Source organism: Equus caballus, chromosome 18, assembly GCF_041296265.1.
Source record: "Equus caballus isolate H_3958 breed thoroughbred chromosome 18, TB-T2T, whole genome shotgun sequence".
Taxonomy (NCBI): domain Eukaryota; kingdom Metazoa; phylum Chordata; class Mammalia; order Perissodactyla; family Equidae; genus Equus; species Equus caballus.
Window position 1 is genome coordinate 13102901 of NC_091701.1, and position 21395 is coordinate 13124295.

Genomic DNA, 21395 nt, shown 5'->3' on the forward strand with positions numbered 1-21395 from the left:
TAGAGTTGCTTGAGTGCCCTCATGACATGGCAGCTGGCTTCCCCCAGAGTGAGTGATCAAAGAAAGAGCAAGGAGGAAGTCGCAGTGCTTTTATGAGCTAACTCTGGAAGTGACATTCTATTTCCACAATATTCTGTTGGTTATGTGTGTCAGTTCTATTCAATGAGGAAAGAGATTGTACTGGCACATGGATACCAGGAGGCAAGAGTCTTCAGGGCCATTTTGAAAGCTGGCTACCATAATTACCCTTATAGTCTCTCTGCCTGGAATATTCTTCCCCAAGATGTCAGCACAACTCACACCCTCACTTCGTCCACATCTACTGCTCAAAAGTCACCTTATTAGAAAAGCTTTCCTTGAACTCTCTCCAAGAATGGAACCAGTCCCACCAATCTATCATTCTCTTTCTTACCCTGTTTCATTTTTCCTTACAGTACTTATAACATCTACCATGTTTCATGTTTATTTGTTTATAATCTGTTCCCCACCACTCCCCCACTCCCAGTAGAATATAAGCATCATGAAAGGCCTGCCATGTTCCCTCCTGGTCTCCAGGAGGAGCTCAGTATGTAAATGAATGAAGCATGACATCGCCTGATACTTCTGATACTTTCGTTGAAACTGCCATTCATATCAGCCATGAACAAATCATTAATTCTCTCCTTGGTGCCACCATCCTACCTTGGAAATACTTCTCAACTGGTGGATCTGGCTTTCTGAATGCCATCCTGTTGCCTTACATCCTTCCCAACCCAGCCTCATACGCCCTTCTTGCCTGCTCTGCTCCTGCTAGTGCTTCACATTCACAATACAGCCCCCACTATCCAGACTTCCCTCTTCCCTGGCCACCTCAGCATCCTTCCCCTGACACTCACACTGTTGAGACTTCCTTATTCTAGGCATCACCTCCTAAAGGCCTACAGGAAAAGATGATAACTAAGAAGCATGTGTTCTCCACTCTTCCTCCCATACCCATGGCATATATCGCTAAGTGATCAGGTCATCTCTGACTATAGCTGGGCCAATGAGCTAATGACACTTTGCTTGGGAGATAATTGGTTTCTGTCACTTAACACACTGTCAATTCTAGTAGCAGTAGTAGTATCTAGTAGATATTTGGAGATAGGAGAGACAAATGAAATCTAGAGGTAAAATATACTAAACAACACATGCCAAGCATTGGTCTTAAGCAGTTAATATGGGTCATCTCTAACATTTAATCTTTACAACCATCTACAAGGAAGATACCGTTATTGTACCCATTTTACAGATGAGGAAACTGAGGCTCAGAGAGGTAACTTACACACGATCACTTAGCCAAGAATTGGTACTAGTCCAAATTCAGGCCGTTGGGTCTGGAGTCTTCTCTGTAACCATTCTGATATCGCCTTAAGATCTTTGATAACCAACTGGCTTCATGGGGTCTTGGGAGTAAATGTCTAGTTGTTAGGCCTAAGTGAGAGTACCTAGGAGATTTCCTCTGTCTGAAATTGCCCTTGGAGGACTCTCACCCACCCTTAGAGATCCAATTCACTTCTTACCACCTTTATAAAGTTTTCATTGATATATTTATGCCAGTGCTGCTTGTATATCATCCTATTATTTCACTTACCAGCCTGGACTGCAGGTCTGTTTTCTTGTAGGTCTTCTTTACTGCATCATGACTGCCTTGGGAGTGAAGTCCCATAACTTTCTCATTTCTTAATCCTCAGTTTAGCAAAGTGTCTGGTCTATGAAAAGCCAGGTAGATAAATAAATATCTCTACTTCCATGATATGCTTTCCCAGGCTAATTTTTGAAACCTAGCACTTCTCAAAGATAGGCTAAGTTGTACTTTGTTTACTGACTGGATAGTTATATGGTCTTCAGGTGAGACTATTATCACATCAAAATGAAGAAGTTGAGTAAATGATGGCTTCCCAGGAAATGCAGCACTAAAGTCTTCTCTAGAAATGTACTTCATGAAGAGTCGTAGCCCGGAGCATGAGTGTGAGCATTCTAGTTCGGTCCTAGTAAGGTAATGACACTCTGCATTTAAATACCAGTCACCACGTCATCCCGAAGCAGAGTTTCTCCATACTGAGCCTTTGAATCGCCTGCCTCCAGCCCTTCTAGTTACTTTGATAAAAGGAGGTTTAGAGTAGCTCTCTTTGGGAGCTCACCAAAGTGACACTGCAGCAAGAAATCACCATTAACTTTCACCAACTCTTTCTAACCACAGGGCTCTGCAGGGCTCCAAAGTGCTCACGGGCTTGCCAAGAGAGTTGGACAGACACAGTAACGCAACAGGAAAGCTGTGAAGGGCAAGAATTACATTCTTTTAAAAAGTTGGAAAAGCTTCCAGACTTACTAAAAGAGGGTAGACTTAAAGCATAAATGAATACGGAATTAGTGCCAACCTGCCCAGGAAAGGGCCATCAGGAGGCATGATATGGTGTCCTTTAAGTTGACACCTATGTGAAATTTATTTTCTGTGGCCTGGGGGACAAGAGATGTGACCTTCTATAAGGTCCTCCTCATGTCAGGACCGTGGTTCCTTCATTGTAAAAAGAAGAGAGTGGAACATGTGATCGCCTTGCTCCCTTCCTTCTCAAATGTTCTAACGGATTTCAACACTGAATGACAATATCTAAATGAGGCATCAGGTTTTACTTGTTAGTTTTAGGGATAAGAGTTGAAAATATCAACTCTATAAAAAGGTTTAAAAGTACTTATGTAATGTTTTGTTTGTTTACCTTGACAACAGAAATGAGGGGAAACATCCCAATCTTAGTGAGGGTCTATAGCAGATGAAGTCAGTTATTTATGATGTCAGAGTAGTAATTCCAATTGTAACTTAGCCCTTACCCCAACTTGACCATGGTCTGCATCTCTCTGCTCCAGGATGTATGTTTGAGTCATCTCTGTATGTAGCCCTCATTGTACTTTGGGCAGTGCTTGACGTAAGATATGTGCATAGTAGATGAATAGTGAATTGCATTGGACTGAATTGAAATCTACTTAGGAATACTCTTTCCTATCAGACACCCCACTGCATTTCAGATTGGCTGAAAATATCTTTACTAACATAAGCTGGCTTGCAATCATGGGAAAAGATGGAGAGGGCTCTGTTTTCCCAGATATATAAGAAGAAACGGAGCATTAAGAGGGCCTAGCTTACCAAAAGTATCTCTCCAGTAAATGATACAACAAAATCAAAAACAGTTCTGTCAGACTCTGAAATCTGTGGTTTTCTACTATACAAAGGGGGATATTCTTCTGTAGTCATAGAAAGTCTAGTGTTCTAAGTATAAATAAAATCTACAGAAGCAATTTGAAGATGCCCAATAGTTGAGTGACCCTATAAATGAGTTCTCCATTAAAAGGTAGAAGGGGGGCTGGCCCCGTGGCCGAGCGGTTAAGTTCGCACGCTCCTCTGCCGGTGGCCTAGTATTTCGCTGGTTCGAATCCTAGGCGCGGACATGGCACTGCTCATCGAGCCACGCTGAGGCAGAGTCCCACATGCCACAACTAGAAGGACCCACAACGAAGAATATACAACTATGTACTAGGGGGCTTTGGGGAGAAAAAGGAAAAAAATAAAATCTTTCAAAAAATTAAAAAATAAAGGTAGAAGGGCATTTGGCAATACCAAAGTGATCATGGAGAAGAGAGCCTTGGAATCCCAAAGAACTTTCTTGGCTGCCCCCACTGTGAGTAAAATGGGCCAGCCATCTCCCCTACACATGTTCTACTCTTTCTCTAGTATCCCTTGTAATACAGAAAGAGGAACTAGATGGTCAGCCTTCCTGATAGCTGTTTATCAGTAATGATGTCAGCATGATGAACTGTGGACTCTCTCTTGCTTTTTCTGTATAGGATAAAGCTCTTTGGAGTAATGGGGAGGCAGTAATGGTGGGGTGCAGATGAAAGCTCTGCACTGGGACATGATGGACAGTGCTGCCTGCGGTAGGCAAGTACCTGGCGTGGAATTATGAGGACCCGAAAGCTACAAGATCTGGACTTCCTTGTTAGCACCGAAATTTGACCGAGAACAATGGTTTCCAACATTTTTAAAGTCACAGCACCCTTTTTCAAATAAAATCTTAACGGAACCCCAATATATAAAACAAATACAGGCAGACTTGATTGAAACTAGGAAGGGGAAGCTGAGGCTCCAGCTCCTCATTCATTCCATCCCTCTGACAGTCTCAAGGCTTTTCCTTGGAAACCCCAGGCTTCAAAGAAGTTGGTATGAAAATCACTGGCCCAAAAGACACAGCTCTAAAGTGACTGCTTTCTATATGAAGACCTAATTCCCTCTTGATTGTATTATAAAATTAGAGATGCACTCTTTGGTGAACAAATTGACATCAATATGGTAAAACATCATACTTAAGAACGGACTAAGCCTTTTCCACATATTGAAAGAGGACAATGTGAAAAACTACTCAAAACTTTTTTTAATCACTGCAAAGTGCCTGGGGTTATTTTCTGGTGGCCAACAGTCTGAAGGTCTAAGGGAGACACAATGTCAGCCTGGCTGAAGCATACAGAGGACAGAAGAATCCCTTGGCATCCAGCCATCTCTCTGCCCAACTTTCAACAGGAGGGCAGCATAGAAAGCAATCTAGTAGAGTGTTGACAGAATTAATCAGGCTCCATTTTCCAGCTTTCTTTTGCTCCCTGGGCTAAGAAATTAGAAGGCTCTGGCTGAATCAGATACACTTGGAGATTTCCCCAGAAACACAGTTTTCCTGGGGAAATAAAGCTAATGAAAGGAGAGGTTAACCACGTTTGATTTCCTCAAAGCCCACTTCCCAATTTTATGTGATCTGCCTGATTCCTTTTGGACCTTAAGCACATGGCTCAGTGACACTGCATTGCTCAGAGAAGACAGAAGGAAAACATTTGTCAATAAATCGAAAAGTCATCATACTGGTGCCTTCCTCATGGATGGTACCATCTAATGTCAAATCCCTTTCATAGATTATTTCAATAAATAGTAATAAATATCTTTCACTTATTAAATTTTACCTCTGATTCTTATCAGGATAGGTGAGCAGATATTACCCTTCAATTTTACAAAAGTGAAACCTGAGCCAGAACAGGAATAGATGCCATAAATGGCAGACTTCCACTTTGAATTCGGGAGTCTTCAACATCTAAGCCCTGAGTCTGACTGCCTCTCTGGGCTGCTCGTCAAATCTCAGTCGTTCCCGGGCATGATGCGACATTATATATAACGTCACCTCGAGAGCTGTGGCTCTGGACCTAGCCAAGACAAATTCTCTTCAAACAAGAGACTGAGGAAGTATGTTGCTCTCCAGAACTCAGAGCTGGCAGCTGGTATGATCCCTTCTCGGGGATAGGGAAACAGGCAAGTTTAAGCTTGGGTGAGGGGGTGAGGGGGGAGTGGGGAAGCTTATGGTCTGCAGAGGCATAGTTCAATTTTAGGTAATGATTCTGGTGACAGTGGTAAGAATGGATTAGACAAGAAAGATACTAGAATCAGAGAAACCAGGAAGGAGAATCCTGCTGCAATAGTTCAGAAACTATGAATGCTGTGATTAAGGCAGAGGAAGTGGGGTTCAGGAAAAGAAGGCAGATTCTGGAGACAGGTGAGGAATAGGAGCCTCGAGCTACAGATAGTTTTCCTCATGAGCTCCCAACCTAACGATAGAGGTGAATGATGAAATGGTTCATGACAACATAGGGTAATATGGGCCTATATGAGGCCAAAAAAAGTGCGTCAAGCACAAAGGAGGGACCCCTAAGTCCTTCTGGAGCTATGGGGAGGAAAGTCAAGGAAGGCACTCTGTCAGAGGCAATGCCTGAGCAGAGTCTTGAATGAAAATGGGAGGAACTGGCCAAGTGAGAAGGTAGGAGAGCCTGACTCAGGCAGCATGTGATGGCAGGGAGCTCCAAGAGGCTGCAGTGAAGGGACCGAGGCAACCAGGAGGTGAACATGGGAGGCCATCTTCATTCATGATGGAGCTTGTCTGTTCTTCTAAAGGCAGTACGGAGAAACTGAATCTTCTGTAATGTTTTACAGTAGTAGGAGTCTAAGGTCCAGGAAGGTTAAACAGCTTGTCCAAGATCACTGGTCTCAACCCTGGCCTCCAGATGCGGTCCACACTCCTGCAGCATCACCATCAGCTGATTAGAAATGCAGAATCTCAGGCCCAGACCCACTGAATCAGAAACTGGTTTGAACAAGATCCCCAGGTGTTTCGTAGGCACGTCAAATTTTGAGAAGCACTGTTCTCAAGTATGTGCATTTTTCAGAATGCTGGAACCCTGCCTGCTTTCAAATATCTGCATATTTGGGCTTCTCAAAAGTCAAGAGGCATATGGGTGGTGGGAGGGGATATGTGGTCTCATTTAGGGGTGGCTGTGTCAACACCCTCAGCTACAGGCTCCACCCCCTCCAACCAAACAATTATCAGCTCCCAGGCAGGTGGAGCCCAAGCTTCCCGGATTTGCCCACTTGTGATACAATACACATTTGATTAATCACTGTTTCCAGAGGCGCCTCATCAATCACCACCTCAGAGCACCCAGGAGAAAGAGGTCTTGGTAGATGAGCCCTTGGCGCTGAGAAGAATTGAGCCTCCCGGTCTCCGATAAATGGGCGCGTGGAGTTGGGATGAAGAAGGTCGGGACTAAGGAGCATTAGGCATTCACCTCGGCTGCTCTGATTGGTAATTAAGTGACTCGTCTACTGGCGGACAGTCCTGCATGTTCCCCCAGGCATCTGTTAGTTCTTCGAAAACCACTACTGACAAAATGAGGTTTGCCCTTGGTACACAGATAATGAGACTGAGCTTGACAGGTGTGGCGCGATTAGAAAATTTCTACATGAAGCTCATTCTGCTAGCCACTCCACAGTAAACAGACTCATTAGAACTTGCAGGTCCCTGGAGGCAAAGCATGTTTGACATTATTAATTGGCTTTTCTGTATAAGGAGTCAAATAGATGAAAAGGTTTATCAAGCTGAAATAATTAATTTTGCCTGAATTCGCTGACAGTTCATTTCTCCTGTAAAAGACCATTTTAAGGTCCTTTTTTTTCAAATTTCAAAGTTCAAAAGACATAATAGTGGCAAAAGTGAAGCTTTTTAGTAAATTATAATTAAAGGGAATTTAATTAACTTAGACCTGGGGAAGGGGAAAAAAAGGAATTGCTATCTATGTCTATACAGAGGTCTAGATGGTTGAACATATCATGACTTAATAATACATTAATTTTAATCTAATCAAAGTATAATAAAAGAGGTAATTATATGTTTAAAAATTACCAGGCTCCAATAGTGGGAGTTTTACACACTTAATACTTACCCAGCTTCTCGTTAGCAAAGTTATAATTGTCGTTCTCAGATTCTGCTTATGTAAAGATGGGGGGTTACAGGCAAGAGGTTAATTGAATAAATCATTGTAAGAACCCATGTTGAGACTATGATCAACTACAAAGTTTGCATTTCCTGGCTGCAAAAGATTGTTCTCCTCTTTTTTCTCTCTGTCGTTCTGTGTCTCTACAAATAGCAAATTATTTCCAGCATTCCTTTGTAAGTGCTCCTGAATGCTCCCACGCCCACTCTTTGCCCCACAAAGCCAGAATCCAGTTCACATGAGATTCTGCAAAGTTTTCCCTCATCTTCCAAAATTTACCACTTTCAGCTCTAACAAGGCATTTTGTAGTTTCACTGCAAGTCTTCCCATCCTAAAACAACCCATGATAAGAGGAATGGTATTTCTCTCTTCGCTGAGATTGGGTGCTTTGTGAAAAAAACCCTGATTTCCCAAAGCAGTCATGACACGATGGGATTTTGATTTCTGCAAAGGCCAACGTTTCTGGGCATTTCACTGATTAAAGACTGAGTTCTTAGAAATAACTTCAAGGATATAGCTGTTTTGCAGCAATATAAGATCTTGCCACATAAGCCAACATAATTTGTAGTCCAAAGATGATCCGATAGTTCCCAAATCTCTGACCCTGATGAAATAAAATCCCGTAGCGGGAGGAGGACCGGGTAAAGCAGTCATGGAGAGTGGTTCTTGCATACCTAGTGGTATGTCTTAGACCAGTTCCTCAAGCCTTTTGCTTCCTTCCAACACAGGCTCGGCTCTGGCAGCCTCAACACCCTCCCTCAGCCTCCTCACCCCCAACCCCACCCGGTGATGACTGCCCTCCTGAAAACCCAATGACAGTGATGGCTCCTTTCAGCTTTTTGTTGATGTTTTTCTAATCCAGAAATACCCGTCAGCTACATCCATTAAACAGCGGGGCATCTCTGGAGTCTCCCTGTCTATTCCCCATCCTCAATTGGAGGGAAGAGCTTGGTGACCTGAGACTCATTTTTATCATCCCTTCAAATAGGGTCTTGAAAAAGTGACCTCATTCAAGCGACAATCAACGCAGAAAAATTCACACCCTATTGCTTTATTTTGAAAAACTCAGGGTCACTTTTGCCCTTTGCCAAAACATCCTTAGGTACACTCTTCCGATGAGGAAGGAGAGAGGTAGGCACATATAGTGGCCACTTTACATACACCATCTCAATTCTCAGGACAACTGAGTGAGATTGTCCCCATATTAAAGATGAGAAAATTGAGGCTCAGAGTTAGGAAGAAAGTTACCTAAGGTCACGCACTTGAGCAGCACAGCTGGTCTGCCCGACCTCAAGGCCCATATGATTTCCATTAGAAAGGAGTAACCCAAAATAATGGACATCAGATTCTCAAACCGTAAATACTTGTAACATTTACCAGAGAGTTAACATTTGGGGTAAGAAATGTCATAACCCAAAAAGCAAATATCTACTTCCTTGCTCGGAGGAATACTCGAAAAGATGTATTAAAAAAACATCCTAGGAAACTTGAGACCTTCCAGTCCAGCACTCACAAACTTGTTCATCATATTTCCCACTCCTGCTTCCTTATATTAGTTTCTTAATTAATCATATATTAATGTCCAGAGGCCAATATGATTAAATAAAGGGTGAGACATGATGGGGCGGGAGAGGGGAGGAGGTTATACGTGCCAAGATTCAGGGCCGGAGCTGTCATCACTCACCAGCATGTTTTCTCCTGAAGTCAATACATTGTTCCATTTCAAACATGCTGAAAGAAAACACAAATTGATTTATTTACAATTCTGAACTACTTATCAAACGGTAATGATCACCGCTGTGTAAAACACAGGATGAAAATATGCCATGTAATGCTTAGTCATTCTGTTGATGGAACTAATAATTCTCCCCTATTCCTCTCATTCTCTCATTCCACTCTCTCAGTCTGTGTCTCTCTTTATTTCTTTCTGTAATTCTGCCTGATAAGACTTAGCAACCCAGAAGGGGTCTGTGTGAGTGTGGTCAGTTCCGAAGACTCCAGAGAAAGCTCACATCTACCCAGCACCTCCCTTTCATTCATCAACCCACCAGGGGCCAAGACTAATTAGATCAGCCTGCTCATTTTGAGCTGATAATTGATTTAAATAGGTTGCTCATTTAAAATAGAAGAAAAGCCTGCTAAACATTTGGTGCTTGGATTTTTTTTTCTTCTTTCCCTGCAACTTTCAATTGCTTGTGCAATGTAGCATAAAATGTAGAGGTCTCCCTTTTCTTTTCTCTCCCTTCTTTTAAAGGGGCCATAAAATTAATTACAATAAGCAGGCAACGGGCAGGGGCAGGGGGTTAACTGATGGCTCTAAGGAGCAGCCGAGCTTTGGGAAAGCTGGGCTACTCACGCTGTTTGTTGGCTGCGAGGGGGCCTTGGCTTCCAAGAGGAGTGCAGCCTAAAAGGGTCCTTCGTACTGAATCTGTCTTCATGGCAACCAAAGTAGCTTTGCTAAGCTTCAAACAAAAGGAGCCTTCCTTTCCAAAGGTGGGGACATTCTAGAATTGTTTCCTTACCATTAAGCAAGAAAAGACTTTCAATAGGCTGTTCCTTGATATCATCCCCTGACTCTGCCCTTGGTTTTTACAGAATTTGTGAGTGGGAAAGTTAAGGAAGACTTGGCCCCACTCAATATTCTGAAGACTTTTCCCTTCTCAAAGGGTCTTTCATGACCCATCCTGCACCACATTGATTTATTTCAAGTGTGGATCAAAAACGTTTAGACTAGGCTCCTCTTTGGAAACGAAATCGTCCTGATAGTTTATACTATTCGGCTCACTGTATCCCTTTGACACAATGAAAAGAGCTTTTGTCTGCAGCCTGGAGGGCAAGAGGTGGAAGCAACACTTGTAATTTGCTCCGTAAATGTTTTTTGCAGGGTTTCCTATTGCTGGAAGAAGGGAGTGCAAGGCCTGGTGAGGGGAGCTGAGGAGTGTTGCAAAATCTTTACAGGCAAATAAAATTATGTTAAATAGAAAAGTTACCCCCGCAACTGCACATGCTATATTTCAGATGTTCGTAGGTTCCAACTCTGCAAAGCAACATGATCCACATGAGGAGCACATGGGCTTTGGAGCCAGACAGACGACCCAAGGTTTCCACCCTGATTCAGTCATTTACAAGCTCTGTGCAAGTCACTGGCTCTCTCTAAAACTCAGTCTCTTTACCTGTAAAATGGAGACCTGAAAGTCTATTTTGGAGGTATATCATACGGGTTAGAGATAATGTCAGAGTCTAGCATAGGTCTGGCTCTAATAAGCCCTCAAGAAATAGTATCTATAACGCAAAACTGATTTCCTAATAACCAAGAAGGGTCTCTCATCCCTGTTTCATTGTCTGAGGCTGGGCAGTGGGGGAGAAGGTAATCGGTATATTGCACACAGGGCTGGCCTCCAGGCTGTGCCACCCATGCCCTGGCACAAGGCCTCAGGTTTAGAAGGGTCCCACTGTTGCTGTCTTGAAATTCTGAATTTTTGAACAGGCAGTCCTGTGTTTTCCTTTTGCACTGATTCCTGCAAATTATGTGGCCCTTTCTGAGGGCACCTTCCCCTCTGCGAATGCTCTCTGGGCCATTCTTGGTATCCTGAAGAGACTGCTTATATGAGGTCAGGTCTGTGTTGGTGGCACAATGCTTTCACACTTATAAATCTCATTCTTTCTGCCTCTTCCACAAATTAGAACCAGAGGCGTAACCTCTCAGTTCCTGTGGGCCCAGGGCCTGTCTGCCATGAAAAACTATTCAAGAGCACATGCTAGTGGCCAAAGTTCGGAATGGCACCTCTGCAGTCCATCACCGGCCCACTGAGAGAGCTCACGCATCTCCGGTAGATGATGGAGGCCCGAGCCAGGAGATGACGAGGAGCACAGAGCATCCCTTTTTCAATTCAACATTCATGTGGCGGATCATTTTCACCATTAATGGCATAGGAGTCTAGTCAGAGCAAGGTAATTTTTTTCAAAGCAACCAGTTGTGAAATATATTGAGAAAACACTGCCAATTTCCAATCCTAACGACAGAGACACTGAAGGTAAATAAGATGAATATTTATGGGACACCTGATTGCCTAAATGAGTTCCCTAAGGTATGAATAATTGAATGTGCATATGCTAATTAATTGGGAAAGCCAGTAGGTAACTTCTTTTTTATTTACGTTAACCTCATTTTCTTTGATTTCTTAGAACTATTACAGTTCCCAGTTATTTCCCATGGTTCAGTAAAGTTGAGTGTCATTGAGAGAATTTTTAATAGACATCATGATTCTTAATTTCAATAAGCGTATAAGCCAAGGTAGAATACGTAATGGTGAGATTCTTAGAACATAATTACTTGGATTTCCTTAACAAAAACCATCATTCATTGGTGCCCACTGCTGGCTAGTCTTTTACATACATCTCCTCTATTTAATTCTTACACTAACCTTCTGAGGTTAGATATCATACAATTATCTCCATTTTACAGAAGGAGAATCTGAGACTCACAACAGTTGAGTGAGATGCTCATGGTCGTGTGCCTGTAAATATTAGAAAAAAGGTTCATTTTTGACCTGCTGAAAGTCATAAGTCTTTCCACAAAGGGAACCCAGTCTTTTACCTGGAAGAGAATGTTTAGGAAACAGTCTTTTCCGTATCATGTTGCAATCAAGGTCCGCCAGAACTTCAACCTGGTGGCTATCATCATTCTCAAATAGCCACTCAAGTCAAACCCAATTGAAGAGGCTATTTTTTTTAGTCTGTGCTTTTTAAATGGATTTTATTTTTTAGAGCAGTTTTAGGTTTATAGAAAAATTGCACAGAAAGTACAGAGTTCTCATATGCCCCCTCTTTTCCACACTCAGTTTCTCCCATTATTAACATGTTGCATTCCTGTGGGACATGTGTTATAACTGATGAATAACTATTGATATATTATTATGAAGTAAAGTCCATAGATTAGAGTTCACTCTTCGCCTTGTACATTCTGTGGGTTTTGACAAATGCGTATCATGTAGCTGCAGTTACAGTATCATACAGAATAGTTTCACTGCTCTAAAAATGCCTTGTGCACCACCTATTCCTTTCTCCACCTATCTTCCCTCCCATCCCCCATCTGAAACCCTGGCAACCATTGATCTTTTTACTGTCTCTATAGTTTTGCCTTTTCCAGAATGCCATATACTTGGAATCATACAGTATGCACCGTTTACAAACTGTCTTCTTTCACTTAGCAAAATGCATTTAAGGTTTCTCCATGTTTTTTGTGGCTTGATAGCTCATTTCTTTTTCTCTCTCAATAATATTGCATTGTATAGATTACCACAGATTATTTATCCATTCACCTATCAAAGGACATCTTGGTTGCTTCCAAGTTTTGGCAATTATGAATAAAGCTGCTATAAACATTCATGTGCATATTTTTTTGTGGACATAAGTTTTTACCTCATTTGAGTAAATACAAGGAGGATGATTGCTGGATCATATGATAAGCCTATGTTTAGTTTTGTGAAAAATTGTCGAACTGTCTTCCAAAGTGGCTATACCATTCTGCATTCCCACCAGCAATGAAGGAGAGTTCTTCTTGTTCTACATCCTTCATTAACATTTCATGTTTTCAGTGTTCTGGATTTTAACTATTCTACTAAGTGTGCAGTAGTATCTCATTGTTTTAATAGATCATTTATTCTTGTTCCACTAAGAGTAAGCAGCAATCTCCAAGGTAGGATGTGCACATCCCATCAGGAGGACAAGGTAGTCCATTGGAATATGCAAAGAAAAATTGGCAACCACTATTTTTACTTATTCATTATATAAAACTTTCTATTCTTTGTGTATATTCTTAATGTATAGAATATATTAACACAAACATTGTGGGCATTTTATAAATAAATAATGCTTGTCTTGTCGAGATTTATGTCTCCCCACTTTTTTAGTTGACAGAAGTGTTCCATCAAAAGAGGTCCTCTTTTGATGGAACCCCACTGCCATGGAGAACCCCAGGTCTATGAAGACATCAAAGACAGAGACCTATATTTCTTGCAAAAAAGTGAAGCTTGATTTCCATTCAATATTGAATTTAATGTTTAAAAAGTTGGAATTGCATCCAAGCAGAAGTTTAACTATGCTATTTTGAACTGGATATATCTACTAGTGTGACAAATTTGGTATTTTCCCAAAGTCAGTCTGGCAGTCATCTGAATTCATCTGCAGGAAAAACACATAAGGGTGTGTTTTCAGAATATTATCAGAGTGGTCTAAGCTTTTCAAAGCACTTTCATCTATCCCATGTCACTTCACACCTTAACATGATGACTATTAGTGTCTTAGATTCCATTTCAAAACTAGTTTTTGAGTATGGCTGAGAGGACCCGTGTTGAACTGTCAACCCTTATACGATTGGTTCTATTGTTATCCTAATTTTATAGATGAGAAAACTGAAGCTTAGAGAATTTAAATGACCTGCCACATGCCCCTTCTCTAATTGGCAGAACCATGATTCACACCCAGGTCCAGATGCCAAAGCCTGAGCTCTTATCCATTAGATTATCCTGCCTAAGAACATCCATGTGCTTTATGAGGAGACCTGTAGGTACACAAGCTAGAGGAATACCTGGCCAGTTTAGCAAAATAAAAGAATACCAAATTGTGGACTGCAGCATCAATGTAGATCTTTGTTTTGAAATGCAAATATATACATTTTTCCAAAGCAATGTGTCTGCAGACACTGGCAAAAATTCTAATTGCTATACATTTCGTGTGTTTGATGAGAAATACTAAATATTTCCTGTACATGCATAGAAGATCTGAACTAAGAAGACTATATTTGTAAAAACATCACTTCTCACATCACGGAGGAAGTGGGAGATCCTGACAAAAAACACCAAGGAACAAGCTGATACAACCGAGAGAGGAAGAAATATAAGTTTGGAAACCATTAATGGGCCTGAAACTTCAAAAGAAGATACTGGAAAACACTATCTTCAGTATGACAATTGGAACTCCAGAATACTTCAAGAACAAGATCAAAAACCTTAGGTAGAACTTTTTCTCCCTTTTTTCCTTATTTATTTCCCTTTTTCTGGTCTTCCCTCTTTCCCTTCTTTCTAAAATAAGAGCGATTACTGAGGACTGCAAAAATAAAATAATCAATTCTAGAACCATTGGTTAGGAATAACAGCTCTGAAGAAATTCAAGGAGGAAGGCATTTTCATAGAGTGCAGCAGAACCTCTTTCCTGGATACGTAGTCAATAACTGGTCTGGTCAGAATTTTAGACTTGGACTTAATTCTAGAAATATCATTAAATTGTGGTCACGTAGTGGTCAGCTGTCAGGGTGACCGCTAATAATTTAACATCTTTTAGTATTCTTTCCTTTGTGTAGTCTCCTTAGAGGCCTGCCGGTGTGACCAACAGAATATAGGAGAAGTGATGGTTTGATTCCCTAGACTAAGTCACAACAGACATTGAAGCTTCACTTTTGCTGTCTTGGATCTTTTGCTCTGAGAAAAGCCAATTATGCTGCTATTAGGAGACTCAAGAAGCCTTGTGGAAAGGCCCATATGGAAAGGAACTAAGGCCCTCTGCCAATAACTACTACAACTTGTCAGCCACATGAATAAGCCACCTTTGAAGTAGAGCCTCCAGCTCCAGTCAAACCTTCAGATGACGGCAGCCCCAGCTGACATCTGACTGTAACCTTGTGAAAGATCTCAAGTCAGAACAACCCAATCACACTGCTTCTTAATTTCTAACCCACAGAAACTGTGAGAAAGAATAAATAATAATTGCTGTTTTAAGTCACTAAGGATTAAGGTGATTTGTTATGCAGCATTAGATAGCTAATTCTGTCAGTAAGCCTGGAAGTCGGGTCAGAAACACAAAGGACTGAGGCTAAAGGGATCCAGGTTACTTAACAGAGGGCTGTTTGGTGGGAGACTTAAAATATGTTGAACTCTGACCCTAGAATGAAAATGTGAAGTCAAGCGTATTCTGAAGACTGTAGGTGAAAGCCTTTAGGTTGAAAATTACATGTCAGGAAAAAATTAACACTCAAAAATGAACTAAGGAATAAGTGACTAAGTTAATGTAAAGCAAACTGGAAAATATTTTCTTTTTCAAATGCTCTTTGGAACATGGTAGGTTATCAAATTAGTGAAAAGAAAAGGAAGGGAAGAAAAGTAAGAAATAGAGCACTTCTAAGAGCATTTTAGTTTTAGCAATCGAGCATTTACCCAGGTCTTTGTTCTTCAGACAATAGTAATAATAATAAAGCCATTCAGTTACTCCAAAGGACAAAAAGAAGAAACGTGGCTAATTGTGGATGTCAGAATGAAACAGGTTCATTTCTTGGGTGTGGGATTCATATTTTGGTGTTATTGTTTTCCTCCATGGGAGACAGAGAGATCCCAGAGATGGTTTACCAGCATGAAGGTACCAGGACCTAAAACAAGACTTGACATAAACACTTTTTTCTAGGTGTGACCAGAAGGGATGTTAAGTGAAGCCACCCGTCCGAATAATAACAGCAGCAACAGCAATAATAATATTAGCTAGCATTTATTTAATTTTATATGTGGACAAGCACTGTTCCAATACCTTTACAAGTATAAACTGATGTTATTAATTTAATTAGCTTAATTAATAACCAAACATCTGTCAGTTTGCTATTATAGCTTCCTTCCTTTGAGGTCTGATCACACTTCAGTGTCTAAGAATACCCCTCACATAAGAGAAGGGAGCTTCGCTAATTATCACCACTCCTATGCCTACTGTGTGCCAGGAATTGTGCTTCATGTTTTACACAACAGCATTACCATGTGCAGTTGTGCAGGTTGTGCAGATATACATATGGCCCCAACTGCACATAGTAGTATCTCTCATCCTTCTAAAAACCCATGTCAGAATTACTATCTTCATTTTACAGAATAGTAAACCTTGACTCAGAAAGGTGAAATCACTTTAATATGCCCTCATGGCTTATAAATGGCAGAAATAGAATTTAATACTGAGAAATTTGTATCCCCAAAATGTATGTCCTATCATCTGTAGCATGTAGATTTATCAAGAAAAAGACATAATATGTAGGAGTCTCATTTTAAACAGGAGCTAGTTTCTGAGGTTATCTACATAGATGAAAACTGCTTGTGGTCTAAATTACTCATGAAAATCCATTAGATAGTTGTCTCAGATAAATAATGTGGAAATGCTGTATAATCATTCTCCCTCTCAACCCTCCCCCAAAATCCAGGTGATTTAAAACAACCACCACAATTTTTGTTGGCTTATGATTCTGCAATTTGGTCAGGCTCAGAGGAAGGCTAATATGTGGTGTTGCCTAGGCTCAACTGAGTGGCTCTGTGCTCACACAGTGTACACTAGTATCTTGCATGAGACTGTACTTAGCTGAGCCTTGGTGCTCCTCTGTATGGCCTGTCTCTGCATGTGGCTTATCACAATTCAGTGACTTAACCTAAGATCCTTTATATGATGGCTGAATTAGAGATTGAAAGTGGAAGACAGAAGATCTTCTAAGACCTTGACTTGGTAATCCAAGAGCATCAGTTCAACTGCATTCTATTGGTCCAAGCAATTTACAAGGCTATAAGGAAAAAAACCCAGAAACTGGCTGAGCTAACCTTATAGGAGCTCTGGAAAAGAATGAAACATCTACAGTAACCATGCAAACCTTAGTTTGTGTTTTTACTCAATCTTTCTTCACCTCTTCTGTGCATGGTATGGTCTTGTCAGAAGAAGATAGTAGCATAATTCCTAATTTCCTCCCTTGAACTGGAGTGAGCAGAGAAGGTGATACTCACAATGTTCTACCCTATCTGGGGTTGCCTGAATAGATGGTCTCTGTCTTGCTTAAATCAGGTCTTGGGTGGGGGAAAATGGTGGGCACTGCTTGTGAAAGCTGCAGGGAGACTATAGACCTCCATATTCCCGGGCAAGAGATTATGGATAAGGACATACAGTAGATCATATAAGGCTCCAAGGAGAATCTGGATGAGACTCTTTGGGAAAGTAAGGCATTCAAAAGCAGGAATGTATAAAGGAAACTGAGAAAGCCACATGTAAGCCCAGGCAAAATGCATGCTCAGGAAAGTCCTGAGAAGACCCTAAGACTTCATATCAGGCTCATTCCTAGGCTCAGGGTATGCCTACCTACTCAGTGAATGGCTGCCCAGGCACACAGCCAGTCTGCAAAAACTGGGAGAAGTGGCTTCTTTAAACAAATGCCCAATTTTCAACAAAAGAAAAATCACAAGGCATACAACAAAGTGGTAAATCATCTTCCATTCAAGGAAACAAAATTAATGGGTAAAGCCATCCTTGAAGAAGCACAGATATCAGACTTACTAGATAAATACATTAAAACAACTATCTTAAACATGCTCAAAGAGCTAATGAAAAACACAAAGAATGAAATGAAATCAGTAAAACAAAATAAGACTATCAAAAAAGAGATAGAAATCATTAAAAGGAACCAGATTCTGGAGCCAAAAAAAGCAGTAACTGAGTTTCAATAATCACTAAAGGAGTTCAACAACAGATTGGAGCAGGCAGAAGAAAGAATAAGTGAACATAACACAGGAAAATTGAAATTATCAAGTCTGAGGGGAAGAAAGAAAAAAACATGAAGAAAAATGAACAAACCCAAAGGGACATATGAGACACCATCAAGCAGAAAATAGATGCATTATGAGAGTTGCAAAAGCAGAAGAGAGAGAGAAAGTGGCTGAGAGATTATTTGAAGAAATAATTGCCAAAAAACTTCCTAAATTAGATTAAATACATGAATCTACAAATCCAATAAGCTCAAGAAATCCCAGGTAGGATAAATCCCAAAGAGATCCACACTGAGATGTATTGTAATCAAACTGTTAAAAGACAAAGGCAAAAAAAGAATCTTGAAAGCAGCAAGATGAAAGCAACTTGTCAGATACAAGGGATCCTCAATAATAGTACTAGCTTATATATCAGAGGAGATTTTGCCAGCCGAAAGGTAGTCAGATGATATATTTAAAGTGCTGAGAGAAAAAAAAGGTTAGCCAAAAATTCTATGTCTAGCAAAACTATCCTTCAATAATGAGGGAAAAATCAAGACATTCCCAGATAAATAATAACTGAGAGAGTTCATTAACATTAGGCCTACCCAATAAAAAATCCTAAAAGAAGTCCTTCAGGTTGAAATACAAGGATACAAGGCAGTACCTCAAAGTCACATGAAGATATAAAGATCCCCAGTCAAGGTAAATACATGGGCAAATATAAAAACCAGTATTATTATAATTTTGGTTTGTAACTCCACTTTTTATATGCTTCAAAATTTAAAAGGCAAATGCAAAAATTATAAATTTATGCTACTGGATGTGCAGTGTGTAAAGTTGTAATTTGTGGCATCAATAATATAAGTGGGAGGGAGAGGAGCTCGATAGGAATACAGTTTTTGTACACAATTGATGTTAAATTGATGTCAGTTCAAATTATATTGTTATAACTTTAGGAGGTTATATTTAAATTGCCATAATAACCACCAAAAAAATCTATAGAATATACACAAAGAGAAATAAGAAGAGAATCAAAATGTAACACTAGAAAAATGAACTAAATACAAAAGAAAGTAATAATGAAGGAAATGAGAACAAAAAAAGCCATAAGACATACAGAAAAAAATAGCAAAAGTAAATCCTTCTTTATCAGAAACTACTTTAAATATGAATGAATTAAATTCCCCAATCAAAAAGCATGATTTGGCAACATGGATTATAAAAAATATGATCCAAATATATGCTCTCTACAAAAGACTCACCATAGATCTAAAGACACAAATAAGTTGAAAGCGAAATCATGGAAAATGATGTTCCATGCATACAGTAACCAAAAGAGAACTGGATGACTATACTAATATTAGATAAAATAAACTTTAAGTGAAAAGCTGTTAAATGGACAAAGAAGGATGTTATATATTGATAAAAGAGTCAATACACCAAGAAAATATAATAATTATAAACACATATGTGCCAAACCTCTGAGCTCTAAAATATATGAGGCAAACATTGGCAAAATGGAAGGGAAAAATACACAAGTCTACAATAATAGCTGTATACTACAATACCCCACTTTCAATTGAACAAAACAACCAGACAAAAGATCAATAAAGAAAGAGAGGACGTGAGAACATTATAAGTCAATTGAACCTAACACACATACACAGAACACTCCACCCAACAACTGCAGAATGCACATTTTTCTCAAGTGTACATAGAGCATTCTTCAGGATAGACACTGTTAGGCCACAAAACAAGTCTTACTAAATTTAGAAAGGTTGTGCTTAGACAAAGTATCTTTTCTGATCACAATGGAATGAAACCAGAAATCAATAACAGAAGTTGGACAACTGGAAAATTCAGAAATATGTGGAAACCAAACAACACATTATTAAACATCCTATGGGTCAAAGAACAAATCACAAGGGAAATTAGAAAATACCTTGAGACAAATGAAAAGAGAAACAAAACATACCAAAATTTGTCAGATGCAGCTAAAGCAGTACTAAGAGGGAAATGTGTAGTGGTGAATGCTCACATTAAAAAAATGAAGAAAGGAGCTGGCCCCATTGCCTAATGGTTAAATTTGGCATGCTCCACTTTGGTGGCCCAAGTTTGATTCCTGGGTGTGGACCTACACCACTTATCAGTGACCATGCTGTGGTGGCAACCCACATACAAAATAGTGGAAGATTGGCACAGGTGTTAGCTCAGGGTGAATCTTCCTCAGCAAAAAAAAGAAGAAAGATCTCAAATCAACAACTTAACTTTACACATTAAGGGACTAGAAAAAGAAGAGCAAACTAAACCCAAAAAAGCTGGCAAAAGGAAGGAAACAATAAAGATCAGAGCAGAGACACTTAAAGCAGAGAATAGAAAAACAATAGAGAAGAAAATCAACAAAATCAACCATTGGTTCTTTGAAAAGATCACTAAAATGACAACCCATTAGCTAGATCAACTAAGAAAAAAGGAAGGAAAGAAGGTTCAAATTACTAAAATCAGAAATAAAAGTGGGAACATTACTATCAATGTTGCAGAAATGAAAAGGATTATAAAGGACACAATCATAATAACGACAAACAATTGTTAGTAAGCAAACTGGATAAGGTAGATGAAATGGACAAATTCCTAAAAATACACAGCCTACCAAGACTGAATCATGAAGAAATAGAAAATCTGACTGACCTATAACTACCAAGGAAATTGAATCAGTAGTCAAAAGTCGAAGAATCAAAATCAATAATCAAACTTCACTGGTAAATTCTACTAAACATTTAAAGAAGAATTAACACCAATCTTTCCCAAACTCTTCCCAAAAGTTGAAGAGAAGAGAATATTTCCAAACTCATTTTATGAGCCAGCACTACTCTGATACCAAAACCAAACAAAGAAGCTACAAGAAAAGAAAACTGCAGACCAATATCCCTTATGAATATTGATAGAAAAATCCTCCACAAAATACTAGCAAACAAAATTTAGCAGAATACTAAATGGCTTATACACCCTGACCAAGTGGGCTTTATTCCTGGATTGTAAGAATGGTTCAACATGCAAAAATCAACCGGTGTATTACACTACAGTTATAGGATGAAGGAGGTTGGGGGAAACATGATCATCTCAATTGATGTAGAAAAGGTATTTAACAAAATTCAACACCTTTTCACAATCAAAACACTCAACAAACTAGGAATAGAAGAAAACGATCTCAACATAATAAAGACTACATATGAAAAAACCCACAGCAAACATTATGCTCAATAGTGCAAGACTGAAATCTTTTCTTCTAAGATCAGAAACAACATAAGGATGTCCGTCTTCACTACTTTTATTAAACATAGTACTGGAAGTTATAGCCAGAACATTTAGGCCAAAAAAGGAAATGATAGACATCCAGATAGGAAAGAAAGAAGTAAAGTTATCTTTGTTTGCAGATATCATGATCTTATATACAGAAAACTCAAAGATTCTACCCAGAAAAAGTTAGAATTAATA

The 21395-nt window shown here is 39.8% G+C and overlaps 1 long non-coding RNA gene across 2 annotated transcripts in view; it reads right to left on the reverse strand.

Annotated features, from left to right (window-relative positions):
* LOC111768883 (uncharacterized) overlaps positions 1–21395 on the reverse strand; it is a 64533-nt gene that overhangs the window by 6491 nt on the left and 36647 nt on the right. For both annotated transcript variants that reach the window (XR_011428466.1, XR_011428467.1), the window contains exons 3-4: positions 9056–9102; positions 1613–2294 (exon numbers count right to left, since the gene is read on the reverse strand). This is a non-coding gene — a long non-coding RNA (uncharacterized lncRNA). The remainder of the gene's footprint in view (positions 1–1612; positions 2295–9055; positions 9103–21395) is intronic.